This window comes from Pelobates fuscus, chromosome 2, assembly GCF_036172605.1.
Source record: "Pelobates fuscus isolate aPelFus1 chromosome 2, aPelFus1.pri, whole genome shotgun sequence".
Taxonomy (NCBI): domain Eukaryota; kingdom Metazoa; phylum Chordata; class Amphibia; order Anura; family Pelobatidae; genus Pelobates; species Pelobates fuscus.
The window spans coordinates 150,112,166-150,127,549 of record NC_086318.1 but is presented as its reverse complement, the minus strand read 5'-3'; positions in this window follow the sequence as shown (position 1 = coordinate 150,127,549).

Genomic DNA, 15,384 nt, shown 5'->3' with positions numbered 1-15,384 from the left:
GAACTGGTTTTGGGCAGAAAAGCCATGCTTCATTTGGTCACAAAGGACTACGATCTATCTTTTGAACCACTGGACCAATTTGTATGATTTTGACGTATGTTTGTATTTGGAGTATGCTGATACTTTTAAAATTATGAATAATGTGGAAAAACTGTATTTCTCTGCCTGTGATAATTACATTACCCATTGTGTAAGGTAATTGTATCACAGGCAGAGGGGACGATTTTGTGTGGGAGTGTCTGAGTGTATTGTACGTGTTTATTGGTTGTTTTCCAAAACCCTGTGGGTGGTACTAATGTGTAAGAATGTGTATATAAGAACAATAAACCCACAACTCTGTCTGTTCCTGCTTGACCCTCAAAACGGAGCCTTGTCTCGTTCTTGGGGGTATTTATTGTATACTGTTCCAGTTCGACTGCTAGGAGTGTAAACCTTTCGTATGGTTTTTCCTATTCGACTGTTTACAGCATTCGGATGTTTGAGAGCATTCATATGCTTCTCCAGTTCGGTGGATTGGTGTCTACAGTAGCTGCCTGTATATCTGGAAGGGAATATCTCCTAAATGGCGTTTAACCCCTTTTATGCCCGGGGTGCCGTTACATATACTAAATACACCACTCTGCACCATTATTTACTCCCGCTAGAACTTAGTTTCTCATATCATAAATTAATTTCCTTTCCCTAATTCACAAACAAGTCTTTCTGCGTAACTAAGTTCACTCTGTTACACTACGTCTTTATCTTTGTTTTGACTTATCATAGGTTAAGCTCTAACGGTTCCTTTTTCACCGGGCTCATTACAGTCCATAAGCACGATTGCAAATCTCTCTTTCCTAAAACCTTATATACTGGTTCGTTATACTTAGTATACATATGTTTTTAGGCTCTACTACATTTCTTTCTAACAGTCTCCAGGAAGTGTTATCCCAGAATCCTGTATTACTGTATCAGGTAAGAAGGTTTACCAGTCGTTTTTGTTTTCCAGTTGAATTTGTCTTCCCCTGAGGCATCATCCAGCCTCCACAGCCTCATTCAGCCTCCACCCCCTGCCCCCAGCCCCCAAGGTGGGTTCTAAACTTCTAACTAGGCCACGGCAAAGACCCTGCACTACGATTTCTACGACAATCACCTCCTAAACCAACACCGCTTTGCTACTACTAATTGTAATGATACATTGCTTGTCTTTCGTTTCTACATTTCATTACTTAGACCTGTGTTAATACCGCAGTCTCTCCAAGTTCTACGCCATCAAGCACTAACAGCCCACCTGGTATCCCGTATTTCAGTACCAGGTATTGTTAATCTTACTCACTACTATTACCTTTCTCCTAAAGGCCTCACTCCGCCTTCTTATCATTCAAATTCACAATTGTGGGAACCCAGGGGCGTGTCTCTAATTACGGACCAAAGTTCAGGTCCCTCATCTTACACGGGTTCTTACGTTACAGTATCATTGATACACACCTATCCATACGTTCAACATTTTTACACGAGGCATACCAGTGACACGCTTAGGCTCCACTAGCAACTATCTTAACTCTAGGATACCGGACTTGTTCCCTTCCTGTGACTCATCCAAAGCAATAGGACCAATACTCAAGGTTAGTATCTACATACGTTCAAGTACATCATTCAAGGAGACAAGCCCCATCAGGTTAGAGAACTGGCATTTAGGGTTAGGCGCTGGCCTTAGCTATCCTAAGTAATACACTGGTCCTGCGAGGTCTACTCCCCACCTCAACATGGAGGTTCAACCCCTATGACCAAATCATAGTTAGCCACCTCGCTTGCCCTTCTTTAGGGCTACAGTTAGGGCTTCCCAAGTCACGGCCACACATTTTGAATCTTTTACGGTCACCGAGAGGCCAACATCCTGCCACCACGTTGTCACGGCTTACCTTGGTGGGAGTCCAGTGTGCAGAGATATGCTCACCCTTGCAATTAAACACAGGCCAAGGTGGTCAGGGAAGAACTCACCTGGCCTGTGAGACTGTGCACAGGGCTGTTCAGGATAACCAGGTCGAAGTACAGACAAGGACTAGAGCAGGAGAATCGTCGTGGGTAAGCCAGTGGTCAGAGGATGCCAGAATTCAGGATAAACGAGTAGAGAGCCGAGGTCAGAGGATGCCAGAAGTCAGGGTACAACGAAATAACAATCCAAGGTCAGGAGAACACTGGAACACGGAACAGCAATACTCGAACCAGAGTCAATGAACTGACACTGCCCTTAGGGAGGGGCAGTGTCTTATACCTTGTTAATTAGGTATCAGATTCAGCTGGAGAGTTACTGACAGGTCTGAGCCTGGTGAAGTCCAGCCCCCTAGTGCTGCAGGCAATTCAAGAATAAACAGGAGTTATCCAAAGTCCTGAAATGGCTCAGAGGTAACATATCAGGATACAGTCCAGAAGAACCACGGTCCAAATCCCCTGTTGGCCGCTTCTGGGGTGACCACGTCTGGCAGTCGGGATGTCACGGTGGCGATCATGACAATACCTCCCCCTTAAGAACGCACTCTGGGCGTTACTAGGATGTTCTTCATTGTTTTTTAGATTGGAAATACCTTCCTCCTCCAAGAGATCAAAGATATCCTCTGGCAGGAGGTACATATGCCCATAATCATCCATGCCATAAGTTCGTCCTTCTTCCAGATCATTGGGAAACACAGCACCTACTGTAGCCTTTGCTCTAGTCGTTCTCACAGGAGAGGCGTTCGCAGCTTCCTCAAACACATCTAGATCCTGTTTGCATATAACTGTGACATTAGAGGCATATGTGCGGTCAGGTGGTGATGGTGCTTGCTTGAACAGTAGTTTCTTCAAGAAGAGGTAAAGATGTTTCTGGAGCAGGAGGTAGAGATTCTTCGGGGGTACTGGTAGCTGATTCTAGAGAAACACAGATTGTATTAACTACCGTGGTCTGAGTACTCTTATGTGTCACGGAGCGTGGACCAGACTGACAGCGACTTTGGCGTTTCTCAGGCAGAGGTGCAGACTTGGCCGGATGGGTATGCATAACCCCAACTTGAACGGTTTCTGGCCGATGTGGGCGAATTGGGCAGAGTGAGATAAAGTGCCCTCTTTCACCACAGTAAAAACAAAGGCCATGATTTCTCCGCCGGTCTCTTTCTTCACTAGTCTCCTTGAGCTGGACCAATCGTATTTCCATAGGTTCATCTGAGTCAAGAGGAAGGTAGGATTGCTCTGGGGCCTTCCTAGGAACAGGAGCATAATGAGGCAGCACGGGGTTGTGGTATTGGTACAGGTTCCCTTTGTTTCTGGGAATCTGGGATCCTCTGGGACGTGGTGCTGGTTTAGGCACAGCGGTCTTGCTAGGAGTCTTGCACTGTGCTTCCATGGCAGTCATGAAAGCATCCCATCCAGCAAGGATAGGACTCTGAGACTGCAACATTTCATGTGCCCATTGTTTAATTTTTCCAGACAGCAGGTTAATAGCTGCTCGGACCTTTATGAAGTCATTAGCATAAGTCCGAGACTTCAGGGAAAACACCAATTCACAATCCACTTTAAAGCATAGGAAGGAAGCATGGTTACCATCAAATCTCTCCGGCATAACTGTAAACGGTTCAGGATAAACAGGTTCCAGGGCTGGGCCTACCGTGCCTTTAAGAAAACGAACTTCTCGCTGCAGCTCCAAGACAGTCTGGGCCAGGCTGGATACTTGCTGGGTAAGCAATTGAGACATCTCTGCAGACTCCATTATGGTCAGTTCATTCTGTCACAGCTTACCTTGGTGGGAGTCCAGTGTGCAGAGATATGCTCACCCTTGCAATTAAACACAGGCCAAGGTGGTCAGGGTAGAACTCACCTGGCCGGTGAGTCTGTGCACGGGGCTGTTCAGGATAACCAGGTCGAAGTACAGACAAGGACTAGAGCAGGAGAATCGTCGTGGGTAAGCCAGTGGTCAGAGGATGCCAGAATTCAGGATAAACGAGTAGAGAGCCGAGGTCAGAGGATGCCAGAAGTCAGGGTACAACGAAATAACAATCCAAGGTCAGGAGAACACTGGAACACGGAACAGCAATACTCGAACCAGAGTCAATGAACTGACACTGCCCTTAGGGACTGGCAGTGTCTTATACCTTGTTAATTAGGTATCAGATTCAGCTGGAGAGTTACTGACAGGTCTGAGCCTGGTGAAGTCCAGCCCCCTAGTGCTGCAGGCAATTCAAGAATAAACAGGAGTTATCCAAAGTCCTGAAATGGCTCAGAGGTAACATATCAGGATACAGTCCAGAAGAACCACGGTTCAAATCCCCTGTTGGCCGCTTCTGGGGTGACCACGTCTGGCAGTCGGGATGTCACGGTGGCGATCATGACACACGTTCAAGTGGCCACGAATCCCCTTGGCCAAAATCATAGGTAGAGCCTCTCAACGCCACTTAGCACTAGCAGGGCCTCACCTGTCACTTGGTTCTAGTTAAATTCTTCGCCTCGGCACTAGTTAGCAGGCCAGTTCTCTGAAGGTCTCATCCCCCACCTTCATAACACCCTATTTATCCAAATCATTATTCCTTTTTCAGAATGTCACAAGAATCCATCCCAATCATCAATCTGCCGTTGGACGAAATACCCAGCATTCCAGTCAGGTCTGGGTCTCCAGAGGATTCCCTCACCTCTTCTACCCACAGATCCCTGAGAAGGATACCTTGCCGGCCTTTACAGAGACATCCACATTGTTTGAGATCTACCACATCATGGGGTCATCTCTGGACCGGCAAGGCAGTAAAAAAAAAAAAGCTACTCAGACAACGCCGCAGCTTGTGATATCTTTGACAAGGGGCATTCATCCTTGTTAACTATTGAGGCTGATTCGCAAGCTGACGCTCTGTCATGCTCTCATTTCAGGTCTTCTTCCAGGCACTGCCTATGGCCCATCACCTACCATCCAGGATACCACCATTCCACAAGCTAATCCTGGACTAAGTGCACATTTACACCACGCACAGGCACTCACGCTCCACAAAATTTCACCCAATAACACTATTACTTACGCTAGGGCACTGACTATTTTTAACTAATTAACTGCAGAGTTTTACTTATAAGGAGACTTTTCCATTAAAACTATGGTAGTTTTTTGCCTCCTCTTCTCACCTACACCTTAAATTATCACACAATATCATAACTCTACCTTTACTGGGGTTCAACACCACGTCCTCACAACCTGCCCTAATCACGCACCTTTCTTGTCCTCCTACCCTGACACTTTACTATTATTACTCCAAGGACACCCACTCACTATCAGCTAAATTAATTTCTCACGACAAAGCCCTACCCTCAAGGTTGGGCTACAACCCGGCTTCCTTCTCTGGTCACTCATTCCGTATAGGCGCAGAATCATCAGCTTAAAACTCTAACACCCCAGTCCACATCATTGAGAGACTGGGACGCTGGAAATCCTCAATTAATTTACTTATATACCCCGACCAGAGAGGGAGCTCCGAGCCTTCAGTAACCTTGTTGTATAACTTGCAATAAAGTGTGTTTACTTTTAATCCTCTTTTTGCCCTCTTTTTATTACAGGCCTACTCGTACATTGGTTTCGGCACACCTCAACTAACTTTGCATTTCCTTCTACATTCCATTTCATATTAGAAATTCCGAGCACAAGTTAAAAGGCCATTTGGCCTGTGTTTGTGGGAGGAGTTATGTCCCCTATATAAACTCCTATCCCCCTACTCACCTTTGCCGTTCAAGCTGTTTGTCCCCACCCACCTACACCCATCTATATATACATTTCACCTTTGTGGCCCCTCTTTTTATTTAAATAAATAAATGGCGTACCTTTCTAAATTTGACATTTGTGGAAAGACGTTAGAAAACAGAGTAGTGTTACCAGAACCTCATATATAATGTCAACATTTGAAGATGAAATTATGTATTTATGTTTTTGTTGGTTGTATTTTATCTGATTTTGGTAAGAAAAAAAAAGGAAAAGACGTAATTAGATAGTGTCTCAACAATAGAGGTTGTACTGTATGTGAAAGAATTTTTTTATATGTAATATTTGTACTTTCTAAAAATGACAAATATAAAGTATAAATGATTGTTTGTATTTATGTCAAAAATCTAATAAAAAATATATTTAAACAAAAAAAACAAAGGAAATAATAAGGTTACAATAATAATTTAAATATTTTTTTTAAATGAAGTGTTTAACCATCTTAATTTATTTTATTTTCGTGCACCTTAGTGAAACTTTTTAAATTCATTGTATTTGTGCTGTTTTCTAGCTCCTGGTAAAGTGACCATTCTCAATGTCTTGAAAGTAAATTTAAGTTCATTGTACTTGAGCTGGTCACCCTCAGAAGGAAACCGAAGTGCTTATACGGTGGAAGTTTTGGGAGACCCAACCCAGAGGTTCACCGTGACTACAGAATCTGCAACTATTACCAACCTGACCACCGATATCCAGTACACAGTGAGGATCTCTGCACTTGCTGGAGAGAATGACCTGAAACAGCAGGGAAGCAGCAGTGATATTTCAGTCCTATGTTAGTATTATTTTCTGATGATATTGATAATGTAAGCATTTGACACCCGGGGCGGGTCCTGTGTTTGGCACCCCTTCCCCCCCTTCAAAAAAAAAAAAACAAACCTGAATTTTTTTACGTTTTCTTTTTTTTATGTATTGCACAATTTTGTAAACTTTCTAAAAGCCCTGTCAATTCCTTCTACAAAACCCCTGTCCTGCCCTTCTCCTGCACCCCATGCACCCAGTTACCCAGGCACCCATGCCAGGTACACACGGTCACAGGCAGACAATCACACACACAGTTACAGGCAGCATCACACAGTCACAGGCAAACAGTCACACACAGTTACAGGCAACATCACACAGTCACATGCAGACAGTCATGCACACATAGTCACATGCAGACAGTCCCACACACAGTTATAGGCAGACAGTTACACACACAGTCAGTTACAGGTAGTCACACACAGTCGTAGCCAGACAGTCACGCACACAGTTGAAGGCAAACAGTCACATATACAGTCACACACACACATACAGTCACAGGCAGACATTCATTCACACACACACACACACACACACACACACACACACACACAGTTACTGGCAGCATCACACAATCACAGGCAGACAGTCACATGCACTCCCAGGCAGACAGGTACACTTAGTCACAGATAGTCTCACACACACACACACACACACACACACGGTTACAGGCAGACAGTCACACACACACACACACACACACACACACACACACACAGTCACAGGTAGGCAGACAGTCACAAGCAGGCAGACAGTCACATACACACACACACACACATACTCTTACTTGCAGACAGTGGGCTGGAGAAGGATTGGATTCACTGAAGTCCTTCTTTGGAGCCTGTTAATTGGAGAAGCAGGGATTCCTTCTTGGTGCACCTCCAAGTGCAGCAGTAACAGCAGCGGGTAAGGGCCATGTTAAGCTGCGCCCCTGCTGCTGATTTGGCTCTGCCCCCTACTTTTCTTAGCTTCTCCTCCACTTTTCTTCTGTGCGACCATTGGTAATTGCTCATCTCTTCACTTGTGAGCTGTGCCGGCCGCCCGGCACCCGAGCTGCCATGGGGCACAGCTCACACATCCCCCTCCAGCACCCAGGCCAGGATCATGGCACCCCCTACCTGGTGGCCCCCGTGGCTGACCGCACTCCCCCCTCCCGCCCCCCGCTTTCCCCCTTAGTACGCCACTGTTTTGGAATAAAATTAAGACACTCTATGTACTTGAAAAATAAAAATGAGACGTTTACATTTCCTAGTTTAACTAATTTATATTTTTATTAATGGAGATCAATTATTAATTAGATATGTTTTTCTCTTGGGCTATATCAGAATTAATTTTCATATCTCCTTAAAGGGACACTGTAGGCACTCAGACCACTTCAATGAGCTGTCCCATGTCCCTTAACCCTGCAATAGTAATTATTGCAGTTATTGAGAAACTGCAATAATTATTATCCAGGGTAAACTCCACCTCTAGTGGCTGTATACCAGACAGCAACTAGAGGGCTTCCAGGTTTGAAACGGACCTTTGGTCCGTTATCTGATGCCGGATGTCCTCACACTCTGCATGAGAACCTCCAGCGTCAGATTTACCCCATAGGAAAGCATTGAATAATGCTTTCCTATGGGGAAATCCTAATGCGTGTGCGGCCATTGTTGCGCATGCGCATTAGGTCTCCCCTGTTGGCTGACGTGATACATGATATAAAAATAACTAGTATATCAAAATTATGATATGTTTACAGCATAAAGTTTCAGAACTATTGCTAGTATATTTAACAAGGCAAAACAGATGCTAGATACAAAGTGATTGGTTCTTTAGCTATTTGCCCCAGATTGAAACCTGATTTTACTTTGATGAATCAATTCCATTATGCTCAAAGATGTATTTAGTGGAAAACGATATCAATATATTTATATACGTATTTAGGATAGACAATGGATAGACAACTGATTTTAAACTAGTTGTACTTTTTATTTCTCTTTAACAGTGTCAGGATCCCTTAGTGCTACCAACATTACCACCTCTACATTAAAACTGGTCTGGCTGCCTTCGAACATTGATCAGATATCCTACAACATAACTATTTTTGGTATTCCATCTTATAATTGGTCTGGGGCTTCAGAAGAAGTGCTTATTGAGAGTTTAATACCAGGGAATCTTTATACAATTCAGTTATCGGCTTCACAAGAGAACAATGTATTGTATGGCTATGGAGGACAGATTTCTGTGTTTACACGTAAGTGTTGATTTTTTTATTATACTCTTAGAGTTTAATTATGAATTCACTATATGTTTGGTTGTTGTTGAAATACATTGCTGCTAATCCTGGTAAGTGAGAAAGCCAAGTGGTTTTGAGAGAAAATGGAGTTCTCTCAATACACTAATTTGAAGCAACTCTACCATTAAAAAATAGTATGAAATCATTAATATAAAGTTACATCTTACTTTTCTTTACACTGCATATTAACTAACAATTATAATAAAAGTAATGTAATGAAATAGCATATCCTTTTGTCTTTAACTGTCTCCTCTGTGGGTGTTACCTTTTTTCCATTTCAATTACAACAGTGCTTGCACATCCACATTAGCTTTCACAAGCTCTATTTTCATTTGATGTAACAGAAACATGGCTTGGAGATATCTTGCAATTTTTTTGTATTTAGAATACTATGACATGCTAGGTTAGGTATGCATCATTTCACTTTTTTGAAAATGTTGCTGCCATTTATTGATTTCACTCTTGCTAACCATCCTGTCAATATATGAGGCAGGGAGGGAGTTTTTTTTTTAGCTGATAATATAATTTGGGTAAGAACAGAAGGTCCTTCATGATAAGTGACAGGTACAAAGTGTATTTCAAATGATAACTGTACACAAGCCATAACTGTTTCCCAATGTGACTACTGGGATATATCTCTCTTCTGCCCATATCTAATTTCTGTTCTTTCACCATCTCACCATCCTCCCCAGCTAATTTCTTGACAATTCACCAGAGAAAGACATTGCAACTTAATGTATGCAGCTGCCAATATCAGTGTCTGTCCAGTACTGTAGCTCAAACTAATTACGGGGAACCCGAGACATATATCTAGTAAATTGTAGTTGTTTAAATATATTACCATATGCATATATTGTTACTAATATCCACAAAAATACTTATCTGATATCCTCAATCCTCAATTTATGTATCTACACAGGACCTGATATCATCAGTGATGTCAAGTTTGGAAATATAACTACTACCTCTATGGATCTGAGTTGGAATTCTCCATTTGGTAACCATAGTAATTACATTATTCAAATGATGGGAGATTATCTGCAGAATTTTACATCATTTTTAGAGTCTGCATCCATCTACAACCTCACATCTGGAACTGAATATACATTCAAAATCTCTGCAGTTGCAGGAGAAAATATTCCTGGAGATATATACAAGCTATCTATTTTTACTGGTCAGTTTACTGATATGTAAAAAATACTAGAAAGTAAATTTAACAGTCATGATGTGTTAATAGGGTATTCATCTCCTATTGAAACTTTACATTTGTTTCATACCCAGAGCCTGATGTTGTCCAATATCTAAGGATTAGTTCGATCACTGCGTCTTCTGCAATACTGAGTTGGATCCAGCCCCAGGGTGGCCATTTGTTTTATCTGGTAGAGGTTACTGGACCCTCTACAAATAACCTAACGTCTTACACAGAATATTTGCTTGTGTCTGACCTCATTCCTGGATCCCAGTATACTTTCTCTGTTTATGCAGTAGTTGGAGAAAATAGGACACAAGGAAAACCAGTTAATGTTTCAGGCATGACACGTGAGTACTTTTCAGTTTTAACATAACATATCAGTATAAAAAAAAGAAAAACAATTGTTAGTGTAAAAAATGATTTGCTGAACAATCTCAACCAAGGAGCTTATCTCAGAAGACCTAATAGAAATTCCTGTTGAAGGAATTCTGGCTTTTGGGAGTTTGAAGTAGAAGTGGGGAGCAACATCAAGTGCACCTGTAGTAAAAAGTCAAATATTTCAAAAATTTTGTGAATTCAGTGCACTCCAGGAACTATAAATTATACAGTGAGCTGTAGTGGTTTTGGGGTGTTCCTTTAAGTGATAAGTCCAGCTGCAATGTTTAATTAGAGTCTTGTTATGTGATGGAAATGTTGGAAACCAGAAATTTGTCAAAACTCATGTAATTTTTACATCAGGCTGTACTCACCTTGAAATGCTTATATTGTCAGGATTAGGGACCAGCTGCTACAGCATACAAAATATAGAGCACATTAAACTAGTTGCAAGGTCTATAAAGTTTTGAGTTTTTTCCTTTTTTATTTTATTTCATTTTAATAATAAAACTGTGTACCATAGAGTATTTAGTAACAGTAAATGATAATATTATCCAATTATGTATATGAACACTGTGTTTGCTTTCATCTCCATAAATTTAGTCCTGTATGTAGATGAATTGTTACAGATCCCTAAATACCACATTAGTGTCACATTTTTTCTGCTCAGCTGGGATCTGAGATATGGATCTAATTGGTATCATTGTTTTACTGCTTTGAGGAGACTGTACAGTTGATGTGGGTAATGGGAAATAAAAAGAAAAACTATCTTAGAAGAACTTGCTGAGGTACAAAAGAACTTGTACATCCATCATGCTTTGGGGGCATTATATCAATTTACTTTAGAAAAGAGTGAAACTTGGCACATAACCAACATAAGTCGTGATAGGTACCTCTGATGCTGTAGAAAAATATACTGTAGGTTTTGGTACTGGTCATGGACAAAAAAAAGTTGTCTGGAACAAATGTCTAATTTGCATTATCACTATAATATTGTTGCCTCATGAGAAATCAAAATCACTGCCTTTAGTCCAAGAATAGGTTAGCTATTCCTGTACTGTTCAGTGTGCATCATTTTGAATAAACACATTTTTATGTTCTAGTTCCTGCTGCAGTTGAGAACGTAAACATAGTGAATCGAACAACCACATCTGTATTCCTGAGCTGGCTAACCCCTGAAGGCAACAGAAGCTCATATGCGTTAGAAGTTTCAGGCACTCCTTCGAAGAATCTAAACCTGAATTCTTTCGACACATTTGCCCTTGTGGATGGTCTAGTACCAGGACATTTCTATATATTCAAAATCTATGCCAAAGATGGAAATGGTTTAACAGGGAATATTGCTCAAAATTATTCATATACAGGTACTTTTAAAAACCATCAGGATTTATTTACTAGGACAAATAAAAACAGATTACATATTAATTGCATAATTGATATTTGACAATTAATTGGTGATAAAAAACGTTTTATCCTGGAAAGTTAGAAATCAATTTTGGATTTTAACTTAAGTAAAGAGATATATAATGATAAACATGATTGCGAGACTAAATAAACATAGGTTAACTTTATAGTAATATAATATTGTTTTTTTAATGTCAACTGCCTGTACTTAGTTTTTGCTATTTGAATAAAATATAAAAAATATTCAGAAAACCTACATTTCTTCTAACTTAAATTTTCTAAGTAGTTTTTTTATATCTTCTGTTTAATGTTTTGAAGATATTTAATGGGATATTAGACTGATAGAAGATAAAATGAATGTAAACATTTGATTTATGAATGCTGATCATGGTTTCTAAGATATTTTAAATCATTAATCATATACAACCTAGAAGATAGTCTACTAATAAATTAGCAGTTTGAAGTATGAGAACATTTTAGAGTTCACGTATTGGAAAATGAACATAATAAAATTAAAATGGAATCATGCAAATGAGAGATATTTAATAGTATCATTAAGTACTTATCCAGGAGCTAAAAGGCACATCCTTTTGGCAGTACAGTGTTGCAGTTAGTCAAATGGTAAAATATACTGTAGGTTTTGGTACTGGTCATGGACAAAAAAAAGTTGTCTGGAACAAATGTCTAATTTGCATTATCACTATAATATTGTTGCCTCATGAGAAATCAAAATCACTGCCTTTAGTCCAAGAATAGGTTTGCTATTCCTGTACTGTTCAGTGTGCATCATTTTGAATAAACACATTTTTATTTTCTAGTTCCTGCTGCAGTTGAGAACTTAAACATAGTGAATCGAACAACCAAATCTGTATTCGTGAGCTGGCTAACCCCTGAAGGCAACAGAAGCTCATATGCGTTAGAAGTTTCAGGCACTCCTTCGAAGAATCTAAACCTGAATTCTTTGGACACATTTGCCCTTGTGGATGGTCTAGTACCAGGAAATTTCTATATATTCACAATCTATGCCAAAGATGGAAATGGTTTAACAGGGAATATTGCTCAGAATATTTCATATACAGGTACTTTTAAAAAGCATCAGGATTTTATTAGGACAAATAAAAATAGAATACATATTATTTACATATTATTTGACAATTAATTGGTGATAAAAACATTTTATCCTGGAAAGTTAGAAATTGATTTTGAATTTTAACTTAAGTAAAGAGATATATAATGGTAAACATGATTGAGAGACTAAATAGACATAGGTTAACTTTATAGTTTATGTAATATTGTTTTTTAATGTCAACTGCCTGTACTTGGGTTTTGCTATTTGAATAAATTTAAAAAAATCAGAAAACCTACATTTCTTCGAATTGAATTTTTCTAAGTTGTCTTTTATATCTTCTGTTTAATGTGTTGAAGATATTTAATGGGATATTAGACTGATAGAAGATAAAATGAATGTAAACTTTTGATTTATGAATGCTGATCATGGTATCTAAGATATTTTAAATCATTAATAAGAACAACCTAGAAGATAGTCTAAACACATTTTTATTTTCTAGTTCCTGCTGCAGTTGAGAACTTAAACATAGTGAATAGAACAACCACATCTGTATTCCTGAGCTGGCTAACCCCTGAAGGCAACAGAAGCTCATATGCGTTAGAAGTTTCAGGCACTCCTTCGAAGAATCTAAACCTGAATTCTTTAGACACATTTGCCCTTGTGGATGGTCTAGTACCAGGAAATTTCTATATATTCACAATCTATGCCAAAGATGGAAATGGTTTAACAGGGAATATTGCTCAAAATTATTCATATACAGGTACTTTTAAAAAGCATCATAATTTAATTATTAGGACAAATAAAAACAGAATACATATCAATTGCATAATTGATATTTGACAATTAATTGGTGATAAAAACTTTTTATCCTGGAAAGTTAGAAATTACTTTTGGATTTTAACTCAAGTAAAGAGATATATAATGCTAAACATGATTGCGAGACTAAATAGACATAGGTTAACTTTATAGTTTATATATTATTGTTTTTTAATGTCAACTGCCTGTACTTAGGTTTTGCTATTTGAATAAAATATAAAAAAATATTCAGAAAACCTACATTTCTTTTAAGTGAATTTTTCTAATTAGTTTTTTATATCTTCTGTTGAATGTTTTGAAGATATTTAATGGGATATTACACTGATAGAAGATAAAATGAATGTAAACATTTGATTTATGAATGCTGATCATGGTTTCTTAGATATTTTAAATCATTAATCATATACAATCTAGAAGATAGTCTACTAATAAATTAGCAATTTGAAGTATGAGAAAGTTTTAGAGTTCACGTATTGGAAAATGAACATAATAAAATTAAAATGGAATCATGCAAATGAGAGATATTTAATAGTATCATTAAGTACTTATCCAGGAGCTAAAAGGCACATCCTTTTGGCAGTACAGTGTTGCAGTTAGTCAAATGGTAAAATATACTGTAGGTTTTGGTACTGGTCATGGACAAAAAAAAGTTGTCTGGAACAAATGTCTAATTTGCATTATCACTATAATATTGTTGCCTCATGAGAAATCAAAATCACTGCCTTTAGTCCAAGAATAGGTTAGCTATTCCTGTACTGTTCAGTGTGCATCATTTTGAATAAACACATTTTTATTTTCTAGTTCCTGCTGCAGTTGAGAACTTAAACATAGTGAATAGAACAACCACTTCTGTATTCTTGAGCTGGCTAACCCCTGAAGGCAACAGAAGCTCATATGCGTTAGACGTTTCAGGCACTCCTTCGAAGAATCTAAACCTGAATTCTTTGGACACATTTGCCCTTGTGGATGGTCTAGTACCAGGAAATTTCTATATATTCAAAATCTATGCCAAAGATGGAAATGGTTTACCAGGGAATATTGCTCAGAATTTTTCATATACAGGTACTTTTAAAAAGCATCAGGATTTTATTAGGACAAATAAAAATAGAATACATATTATTTACATATTATTTGACAATTAATTGGTGATAAAAACATTTTATCCTGGAAAGTTAGAAATTGATTTAGAATTTTAACTTAAGTAAAGAGATATATAATGGTAAACATGATTGCGAGACTAAATAGACATAGGTTAACTTTCTAGTTTATATAATATTGTTTTTTAATGTCAACTGCCTGTACTTAGGTTTTGCTATTTGAATAAAATATAAAAAATATTGAGAAAACCTACATTTCTTCTAACTGAATTTTTCTAAGTAGTTTTTTATATCTTCTGTTGAATGTTTTGAAGATATTTAATGGGATATTAGACTGATAGAAGATAAAATGAATGTAAACATTTGATTTATAAATGCTGATCATGGTTTCTTAGATATTTTAAATCATTAATCATATACAACCTAGAAGATAGTCTACTAATAAATTAGCAATTTGAAGTATGAGAAAGTTTTAGAGTTCACGTATTGGAAAATGAACATAATAAAATTAAAATGGAATCATGCAAATGAGAGATATTTAATAGTATCATTAAGTACTTATCCAGGAGCTAAAAGGCACATCCTTTTGGCAGTACAGTGTTGCAGTTAGTCAAA